Below are 11,874 nucleotides of genomic sequence, written 5' to 3'. Positions count from 1 at the left end.
CTGTACCCATGAGGTACACCATCAAGAGTTTAACAAAATTTTCTTCTTCCCCCCTCTGTTGAACAAGTTGCACAAGAGTGCTCTTGGTGGAGTCTTTGTGTCTCTCATAGGTTTTTGATAAATACCTCCCTTCAAATGCTGAGCGGGTTTTATTCTTCTTAAACACGACTGCGTCACCATCACAATGCAGACCAAGAACGAGGGCCACATCTTGAGGCCTGAAACTCAGCAGGCTTTCCCCGATTCTGAATTTATTGGTGCGGCCATCGTACCTTTGAAATAGAGAATCAAGAAGGGCCTTCTCTTGGTATATAGCTTCCAGTTCAGTGAATGCTGCAAACAGTGTCCTTCGGATGATCTCCCAGTGTCGAGGGGTCATGTTATCTTTCAATTCAGCTAAGGTCTCCACTACCGGTGTCAAATAGCATCACCCATTAACTAGGTTGACCGCTATAGCCACAAGCCTGCGACAATAACAACACATTCAACATGCAGTATTTACAAATGTTTAAGCAGAAATATAAGGTTTTAAACGGTAACCTTCAGTTCTTAAACAGAGATATCAATTGTTAAACAAAGACCTAGTTTATTAAGCAGAGACAACAAAATTTAAATTGTAACATCTCATTTCTTAAACGTAAACCTCATTTGTAAAACTTCAACCATATCAAATGAAAGGGGAAATGTACATTATAAATATTACACAAATCATAACAATCAAAAAAACTATTTCGATAGTGTATACAAATGAAAATGCAAAACAAAACAAAACCCTAGCCGAGAAATTGCCCTGCAGAATAACAAAACCCCAGCCGAGAAATCCCCCTGCAGACTTCAATATCTTCCAACAAAAACAAGAGCACAAAACAAAACCGAAAAGTCTTTCTTTGTAACAGAATAGTTAACATAAAACAATACTCAATACCTTAGATTGCAAACTGATGAAATGCCAACTACTTGCGCGGGACTTCTCCTTCGAGATACCAATGGAAAAAGAAAAGCTGCAATTACAGAGACTGCGCCGATAGAGACAACTTCAGAGACAGCTTCGGAAATGGAAAAGCTGAAGACGCGAGTTGAGAAATAACAAGTAAACAGCTCCAGTAAATTCGTCTGTTGGGGTTACCCTACGGAAACCCGCCCACTTCCTCTCATACCGCCGAAATGGCTGCAGCCACGACTCCCCATGCAAGGGCATTTTCGTCCATAAAATTTGAAAATCACTCCGTTGACATCCGTTACATGCTTTGGGGGTTTAAAAAACATAGAGTTTAAAAGGAAGTGGTTTTTGGGGATTGCAAAACTAACGGGGTGTTTTTGCCAATATTGCAAACTTAGAGAGTTTTTTTGGCAATTTCCACTAAAAAATAAGTCAGTATTATGAAACCTTTTACAAAATAAATTTTTTTGACTAAAATTTCATTTAAATCATCATAGAAGATGATAATTACATTGGAAGAAAATTGATTATATATCCATGTTGAGTAATTGGTAAGATATTTTAGTATATATATATACTACAAAATAATTTTATTATTTTATACATACCTTTATAATTAAAACTTGAAATAAAATTTTCTTTTAAAAAAGGATGGATGGAAAATTAATTATTTGATTTTTGCAAAATTCTATGATTTGTAAGTATATACATACGTTTGTTTGTATATATATATATAATTTGTTTTTATCATGCCGATATTGGCCCCATTACTTAAGACATCGATGTAGGTAAAACCTAAATTAAGTCCCACTAGAAGTAGTAGTGATAACGGACCTCAATTTAAGTCCCACTAGAAGTAGTAGAAATAACAGGTCTCATGTTGGGATGTAGACTTATAGTCTGAATCCTGTGTCACCAGATGAAAGTGTACTAACTAAACAATCAAATTTCTGGTTTGTACACACATGTGACTGTTCTTGTCACATTTAAAAAAATTTAAAAAAAATGCACAAGAAAAATTAAAAAAAGCCCAAGTTATTATTTTTGGCAAATAAATATTTGGAATCACATCATCGAGAATCTAATCGTTACAATTTAATTTCAATTAATTCTTATTCAAAATAATTTCAGTAAAATAGAAGTTATTTATGTACAAAACCTAAATAATGTTAAAATGGTAATAAATATTTGGCCCTTACTTTTAAATAAAATAATACTAATACGAATAATAATACTACTACTACTACTAATAATTATTATTATTATTATTATTGTTGTTGTCGTCGTCGTCTTTCTAATAATAATCTTTATCTTACAAGAAGCATACTTTTTTGGGTTTTAATTAATTAAGTTGATTGAACATCATTACCAACAGATACAAATCTTCAAAAAAAAAATTCTAAAAGATCAGTTTGCAATAGTACATATATATATCAGGGATTTTTTTTTAATAATTAAAAAGTCATGGAAGTATTTAGATTCTAGGGGTACCATAAAAAATAAATCTTAAACTTTTCCCGTCACTTCTAACACTAACAAAATAACGTGTTAGGTTTGCCTTAAATTAGATTTTACTTATCTAAATAAGCTCGCATGTGCTTTAGATTAGATATTTACTTATCTAAAAGGGACAAAGTGGTTCAAGGCCCAGGTTTACAAACAAATGATCTAAAAGGGGTTCATAACCCACCTCCCAACTCTCTTCGGTTGTCCAGAGAAGCCAAAGGTAAAAACATCTCCTCTGCTGCAATTCCGAAGCCTGCCGAGCCTCCGAGCTCCTCGATCCCCGCCGAGAAGCCAACCTTTGCTGATCCGGCTATCCTCAAGATCTCAGATGTTCCTCCCATGGTTGATGAGGGAAGGAGCTCAGACGTCCTTCCCCTGGCTGATAGGGAACGGAGCTCTAGCGATTAGCCGATAGTGGTCCCCCAGATTTCTCGCTTCTCTCGTGAGAAAAACGAGGAAGGGGACACACTGCTCACGTACAGCTCCAACGTGATAAGAACATTAAAATCTCAAATCTTGCTTCATCCACGGAAGAGTTTATTCCTTGTTATAAGCACTCTCCCGATATAATCAAATCTGATTCTCTTTTAGTAGATCCTTATGTTAATCATATTAATCAACCTATTTATTCTAAACAGGTGACTAATAAAAATCATTTCTCCACTAATCATCAGTTTTCTAGTGTGGATCTTTCATAAGATGATCAGGGGAATTCACTGGGAAATGAGACTCTACCAACCCATCTAAAATCACTCCCACCGACAATTGTTATTCCAGATGGCTACAAGTGGATTTTTATTCACGGGGGTTGGATATTCCTCATCCTCCTAGATCGCCCAACATTCTAATGATTTCCTCCCTGATCAGACCCCTGTTTTGAAATCTATCCGTCCAAGTGGAGACCTTGCCTCAGATCAAGCCATCTTACATATGGATGGGCATGATCCTTTACCACTTGATAAGCAACCCTCTGCTCCTACCTCACTTCCCAATGCTCCCGAAGCAAATTAGAAGGAGCCACAGACCTAAGAAACCTTCAGGACGCTGGAATGAAGAAATTGGTTTTATTCCTCATCCTCCTAGATCTTCCAAGAAAAAAATCCCTAAGGATCCAAGAGAAGCTATGCCTAATGTACTTAGTTTAGTCTTTACTTCTTAGTCTGATGATCAATTCTTTAATTATAGCAATGCATACGGTGTCAAATTCTTAGGCTCCCCAAATCATAAATTTAAATGTTTGGAGAGGATCCGCAAACTAGAGACTAATAGAACATAATCTTCCTCAAAATTATCTGGATCTCCTTCGAGATCCGGATATTAGAACCCATCCCTTTTAGTGATAATCCTAAGTTGGAACATTCGTGGTCTTGGCCAACCCCAAAACACCACTTAGTTAAAGATTTCATTACTTTTTCCTGAGCAGACATCGTCTGCCTTCAAGAATCCAAAATTCAAGATATTCATCGTTCAATCTAGAGATCTATTGGTGGACCTCGCCTGGATAATTTTGAATTCCTACCTTCCCAAGGAACTGCTGGAGGTATCATTATCGCCTGGAACCGAGATCAAGTGAGGGGTTCTTTAATTCACAAAGTAGTATTTTCAATTAAGTTAGAATTCTCTAACCTTGAAAATAATTCCAAGTGGGCATGTACGAGTATTTATGGCCCGAATATTAGATCCCTTAAAGTTGACTTCTTTAATGAGCTCCGAAACATTAGAAATATTCACTCTTTACCTTGGGTAATTTGCAGCGATTTCAACATCATTTTTTCATTAGATGACAAAAACAAAGGAGAGTTAAACCCAAGAGATCTAGCTTCTTCTCAGAATCTCTTAGGAGAGCTTAACTTATTTGACCCTCCTTTACATGGTCGAAGTTACACTTGGACTAACACTCAATCTAATCCAATCTAGGTACGTTTAGACCGATTTCTACTCTCCCACAATTGGCCCTCTTTGAACCCCAGATACTACCTATATGCACTTTCTAGACTTTGGATCCGATCATACTCCAATCTGCCTGGATTTGGGGCCCACCATTCTCGGCCCCGAATCTTTAGATTCAAAAAATCCTGGTATTCCATTGAGAATCTAAAGAACTTAATCCAGGAATGGTGATCCAATAACAACCCCGAAGGCTGCTAGGCTTTTATCATTTCCAAAAAATTAACTTTTCTAAAAGCCAATATCTGCAGTTGGGACAAGGACAATTTTGGTAATTCAAATCTCAAAAAAAATTATTAATGGAACTCCATTCTCTCGATTCCTTAAATGAGATCAAATCTCTTTCTGAAGTTGAAACTACCCGAATCTCCAAAATCAGAGTTGAGCTCCACTCTCTATTAAAACAAGAAGAGATCTATTGGAAACAAAGATCAAGAATCACCTGGCTCAAAGAAGGGGACTCTAACACAAAATATTTTCACCTTTTGGCAAATGGCAGGAGAAACAAAAACTATATCCCCCGAATCCATGTTCACAAACAATGGGTAGAAGGAAACCAAGAAATTGGCAATTGTTTAACTGATTACTCAAACAACAGATTGGGACCCTATTAATCTTCACTTCCTTCTTGATTGGCAAAACTTATTTGCATTTAAAGAAAGAGTGAATCTCTCTTATCTTGAACTCTCATTCTCTTCTGAGGAAATAAAGAAAGTAGTGTTTGATTTAAATGCTGATAAGGCACCTGGCCCAGATGGTTTCCCATTATTTTTCTTCCAAAAACATTGGGACCTTCTTTAGGAAAACTTTATTAAACTTTGCGATGATTTTTACAATGGCTCGATCAATTTTGAGCTCCTGAACTGGGTCCATATTGCTCTTGTCGCCAAAAAAAGCTCCCCAACTAAAGTCTCTGATTTTCGACCTATCAGTCTAATTAACTCTACCTACAAAATCATTTCCAAAATTCTTGCTACTAGGCTAAGCCTAGTTATCAATGACCTAGTTGAAGATTCTCAATCTGGATTAATTAAGGACAGATGTATTGCTGATAATATTGTTGCTGCCCAAGAGCTTATTTTTAATATTCAGAAAAGGAAACTTCTTGGCGTTGCTTTCAAAGTGGACTTTGCCAAAGCCTGTGACATTCTTGACTGGAACTTCCTCCTTGACATCCTTGCACCTAGAGGATTTGGCTCAAGATGGCTATGTTGGATCCATACCATACTTAAGACCGCAAAGGCTCAAATCCTTATAAACGGAACCACCCAAGGATTTATTTGTTACAAAAGAGGATTAAGGCAAGGAGACCCCCTTTCACCTCTTCTGTTTGCTTTAGCTGCTGATGCTCTCAGCATTATGTTTAAACTTGCCATCAACTCTAAAGTGCTGATTACAGTCCAATTGGATCACTATAATACTATATGCTATTTGCAATACGCAGATGACTTATTAATATTCTCGGAAGGAGGCCATGAAGATCTTTACATAATCAAATTAATTATCTACCTTTTTGAAGGATCCTCAGGTCTATCTATAAACTTCTCAAAAAGTTGCCTCTATTCCACCAACTTTGGGTTCCAACTAAACTTCACTTCCGCAACAATCCTAAACTGTAGCAAGGACTGCCTCCCTATCACATACCTTATAGTTCCACTCTAAGGAAGAAGACCAAAACGCCATGATTGGACAAAACTCATTGGAATGGTTCGATCAAGACTCTCTCCCTAGAAAGCAATTTATTTATCTTTAGGGGGACATTTAACTCTTCTAAACTCTGTTTTATCCACTATTCCAATTTACTAGATGTCTGTTTTCAAACTCCCGGCTTAGGTGATTTAAGAAATTGATAAAATAAGAATAGACTTTCTTTGGAAAGGTCCAGATCTTGGATCTAAGGGTATCCGCTTGGTTGCCTGGAAAAGATTATGCAGACCTCATAATTTGGGAGGCTGGGGAATTCACAATCTTCAAGACTTCAACAGTGCCTTACTCGAAAAATGATGGTGGAAGATCATTAACAACCCAAACAGCTGTTGGGCCAAAATTTTAAGTGCTAATTATTCCATCAAAAAACCTCCTGAAACTCTTTTCCAAATTCCTCCTCAAAATAAATCTTTTTTCTGGGCAAGGATTAATCCCATCCTTTCTTCCTTTCGAGCTTGTATCTCCAAACATATAAGAAATGGAGCTAGCACATCTTTATGGCACGGTCGATGGTTTGGAGGGCGAACTCTCAAAGATATTTGGCCTGATTTTTTCACTGGCTGCCCTGATCCCTGGATAACCCTAAGACAATTCATTCAACTAGACTCCCAAGAGTACCTCTTTCCATCAGGCTCATTAAACGACATCTCAACATTATTGAATTCAATCCCGGACTATTCCAACATCCAAGAGGATACACATACTTGGAATTTAGAGAAAAGTGGTAACTTCTCTGTTAAATCCTTTTACAAATTATTAATTGATGGAGGGACTCGTTGCCCAATTTATTCCCAATTCTGGAAACTCAAATGCCCAAGCAAAATCACTTTATTTTGCTGGTTAGTTTGGGAGGACAAAATTCTCACCTTGTCCAACCTTTTCAAGAAAGGTTGTAATATAATTGCCACAGACACCTGCATTCTCTGCAACAAAAACTCAAAAATAATGGATCATCTAATCCTTAATTGTGATTACTCAGAGAGAATTTGGTCTTTCTTCAGACAAAGCATTAACTCCCATCTTTCCCCTCATTCAATTTCAAGTATTTGGTCCTTTTGGATACCTTCTTTAAATTCTAATTTATGAAATATCTAGGATTTCATTTCTAGAGCAATTATTTGGAATATTTGGTTGGAGCGTAACAACAGAATTTTTCAATCTAACTGCTTGCGCTTACATTCTACTTTGCTCAAGATTGCTAATACACTCTTACCTTGGCTTTCTGCAACTCCATACTCTTCTCAGCCGTTCAATCTTGAAGATTCCCAGATAATCAAGTGATCCATCAACTTCTTAAGCAGTAGACCCACAAATCACACCGGCGACCCTAAGAGCAACTTACCCTAGGAGTAATCTCATCTCTTCAGTAGCTTGGGCAAACCTGTGTCTCCAGGAGGATGACTTAGCCCGCCCAACTTCCTCTCTACTTGTTTTTTCCATATTTACTTTATTGTACCCTCACCCCTGGTGAGACTTTTGTCTCTTTTCTGTTGTTTCATTTCCCTGTTATCTTTTCTTTTCTTTTCCGTGTCTGTCTTGTTCTCTTGTCTTTTTATATTAATAAAGATGTGGTTTATCCACATTTATTCAAAATAATAATAATAATAATAAATCAAGATTATTATATAATTAAATTTGAAAATTTTTTGAGTGTTTTAATTTGAGTTTGAGTTCTAATCGAATTATCTAGTTTGGGTTTGACAAAGATTCGGTTACTGTAGAAATAGCTTTCTTTCAATGGTTTGATTTATTTGTGAAGACCCTTCGGTTTGATTTAATTAGGAATTGGTTTTCTCATACACAGTTGTGAACCAAAGTCATCTGAAAGACACTTGCATCCACTTGTACTTCAACTGCAATTAGAAGGAAAAGGAGTTCAGAGTCAACAACCATCATGCAACTGATCAACAATGAAGACAATGAGAGAATGGATAATGCTCGAAAGAAATAATGCAGTATTATTTTGAAGAAACTAATGAATCACACTAGTGTTCTTCTTCAGAAAATCTTGGACTTTCACAAAATAGAACGGAAACTCGATTTCAAGGCCTACCCGACTATTTTTTAGTTTGCTGCAGATGTTAAGCAGACTTTTGTTTATGCTATTCAAAACCATCCATCCACCCATGAAGTTCATATCAAAGCCAACGAACTGAGTAACATATTTAATGTAAGTTGGAAGACAAGGAAAAAGTGGTGGATTGATATGCCAGAATCTAGGCCAGAAAAGAAACAAAAGGTATTAGTTGTTAGACTTGATAACAATAAGTATTATGGTTATCATTTTTCAATCCATGATATTCACATTAAGTATGTCTGAACAGGTTGCAATTATCAACAAAAATTTATTATCAAAAGCAAAGGACGAGCAAGCTTTGAAAACTCATCGATTCACTATAAAAACAAAGACTTTCAAGACATGCAAAGGTATAGATAATACTAGTAAGGTTTCTAATGCTATGTGCATATATAGTTGTTGATTGTTGTTGCAATTTCTGAAGATGTTGTAATTGGCGTGCTATCTAAACTAGATGGTGTTGCAGAAGAAAAACATGATAACCAAACTTTAGCATGCAAAGCCAATTCAACAACTTTTCAACCTTGCAATTGTATGGAAAGCATAATGCTATGATGTTATCTAGTTACTGAATGGTGCTTCAGTTTTTAAGATAATTTTGTGTTGTGTGGACCCCACTTATAATTAATTTCTTTTCATTTAAAAAAAACTTAAAATTTCAAACCAACCTTATCTTTGCACAGATCGTGAGCCCCCGCGTTTCTGGTAACTGCTAGTGGTTATGTGATAAAATAAAATTATTAAAACCAGAGAACTTCGTAGCCTTTCTCTCTCACTCGTTGATCAACTTTGGGGGTGTATGGCAAGGACGAGAAAATTATTTCTGTCGAGTGCTTGCCTAGGAGTATTTGTGGTAGGTTTCCTTGTTCCTTATTTGATTTGGTTATCTTTTATTAGTTCTAGTTTTGATTCCTTAATGGTTAGGGTTTCTCGTTTTTGTTTTAATCTGTTCTAGAGTTTTCAAGAGTGGTCGGGAGTATCTGGTTTTATCCTTGGAAAAGTTAACAGGTATTTTGCCCTTCCTTAGAAATCTGTATGGTTTGATATATTTTCAGGGTTAAATTATGTTCGTGTTCTGGAGTTTGAAAGTAGAGAAAAGAAATATGAAATTCTATTTTATATTATATGCAACTAAATGAGATTGTACGGTTTCTCAAAATTTTTAATATGAAATTTACTTAATTATTTGAAGTTGTGCCGGCATTGTGGATTTATTCTTTATTACATGAATTTTTATTGGATGTCAAGACCTTGATCATGAGACCAATGGTTATGAGTGGATGATTTAATAGGGGTATTATCACTTAAAGGACTCATGATAGGCTGATTTGTCATTTAATAGCTTCCAATTTATAGCATATATATATATATATATAAGAAGAGTCCGCCAGCCACTTTCATTTCCACTTTGATTCCTATTATAGTTGATTTGGCCAGTAATATGTGTGTGTGTGTGTGTGTGTAATTTAAACCATCATTCATGGGTGTATTAGTTTAGTTTCCATGTCTTATCAAGTTTCAAATGCCAGCAATCTATTTCTGTAGCTGATATTTAATATCTCTGTCCCACTTGGAACATCAAAATTTTCCATTGATGACATATTGCTAATACACTGCAAGGCCAATTTCATTGCATTCTTAAGTGTAGAACCTTTTCAATTTATTTCCTTGTTGTTTAAAATTGGGAAAAGCAAAATCCTTAAGTTGTTATGCTTGCACAGACCTTCATAAAATCTTAATTATTTTTCTTCTATCCCTTTATAATAGAATTGGGTTCAAGTTTGTGTCCTGCTTGGGCATGTAGGAGTAGGATATTTCATTGCCTCTTCTCTAATTGTTAAGCATTACTTAGCCACACCTGGGTGTAGTATAGTAGGAATGTATGCTTTAGGGATGTGTCTTTTAAGGTTAATTAGAGACATGTTACATTAGCATCTTCTAAATTCTATTGCTTATGTTTAAGAGAAATTTTGATGTTCTTGAAATTTTATTTTCAAATATAGGGCGTGTTCAGCAAGTTTGATTTGGTTTAAAATTTTGTATTTTGGGAATTTAGCGAACATCAGGTAAGTAAACCACATATAAACATATATATATATATATATATGTATGTATTAAATTGTTGGTTACCGACAATGATCTACATAATTATTTAATTACTTTGAGATTTACTGTTAAAAGAATGATATATTAATTCAATATTTTTGGTTTTGACTGCTGTGAATACTTTTACTGTCAAAGGTTACAAATTTTGCATATATTTATTCGTTTATTTAATCGATTAATCTCTGATAATCTAATTAAGTATGGATCACATGTTCTGTCAACAACTATTCAGTTATTTATTCTATAATCTACTCATTTTGTTTTATTTTGAAATTACAGAAACATTTATTTCTTGAGAATTACCGAATTGTTTTCAGATTTATTATTCAAATTCTTAACCATAAACTTAGTGATGAATTTTTTATATACTTAATCAATTACTGGATTAATTATTGGGTGGTGATCTATGTTTACGTAAATTATATTCATTAATTGTTTGTATGGATTAGATTATGAAGATATTGTGATTTAATTATCTAGTTGTTTAAGTTATTATTATTTGATAATAATTGGAATTAATTTCTTCATTAGAAAAGGGGATCACCGAATTTCTTTATTTTTGCTTTGACAATGATTTTGGACCTGACATATTTTGATATAGTAACATGTCATCCCCAAATTAACTTTGCAATAACCCTGTCACTGGGGGTTAAACACTGACCATGTCGACATGCATTTCTGACTCTGATAAGAAACTATAGTTTCTCACCTTTCCGTCGGTGGAGAATAACGGAATTTGATAATCTGGCTCAGGTCGCCGAGGCGACGTGGCCCGTCGCCTAGAAAACTTGCCCCAACGTGGCTCGTCGCCTAGAAAACTTGCCTCGACGGTCAAGGTGGTCTGTATGGCACCGCATTCCCGAAATGGGGTTAAGTGGCCCGTCTAAAAAAAAGGGGGGTCTCAGGCGCCCTTTGTACCACCGGGGTTGCCATGGGCCGGATGTATTGCAGGTATAGTAAGGGGAGCACACCTCCTCCCCCAATGGGTGTAGGTGCGGGCGAGCTCGCTATGCCGTCGGTGGGCATAACGGGCCATTTTTTTTGACCGAGACCATAACGCAAGGACCCATATATAAATTTAAGAAGAAGATGAAGAAGGAGGGAGGGAGGGACGGGACGGACCGTGCGGGTGTCGTCCGGCACGGTGCGGCGACGCCGGCGGGTCGTCTGGGCGACGGCGGCATCTCGGCCCGGCGCCCCCTCCCCATCGTTTGGCATCATATGAAAACCCATCGGGCGAAGTTTCACAGATTTTGGATGATCGTAGCCAATGTTCGATCGGGGGAGTATGCGTTGCCGTCGGGACGGCCGGTCAGTCGACTTTGGAATCTCGCTGCGGGACCATCGGAGATGGATTTGTCATCATAAAAAACCCCTAGGGTTGAAGTTTCACAAAAATGCACGAGTGGATCAGGAGATGGCACGTAGCGCACCCGTCCCGTCGTGTGACATCGCGGCGGCGCCGCCGGGGCCGTCCGTGCGACGGCGGCATCCCGGCCCTTCGGCATCCCGGCCCGGCGCCCTCACCCCATCGTTTGGCATCACATGAAAACCCCTCGAGCGAAGTTTCACAGGTTTTGAATGATCTTAG

This window comes from Dioscorea cayenensis, chromosome 12 (assembly GCF_009730915.1).
Source record: "Dioscorea cayenensis subsp. rotundata cultivar TDr96_F1 chromosome 12, TDr96_F1_v2_PseudoChromosome.rev07_lg8_w22 25.fasta, whole genome shotgun sequence".
Taxonomy (NCBI): domain Eukaryota; kingdom Viridiplantae; phylum Streptophyta; class Magnoliopsida; order Dioscoreales; family Dioscoreaceae; genus Dioscorea; species Dioscorea cayenensis.
The sequence above is the reverse complement of the archived record's forward strand: the minus strand, read 5'-3'. Positions refer to the sequence as shown.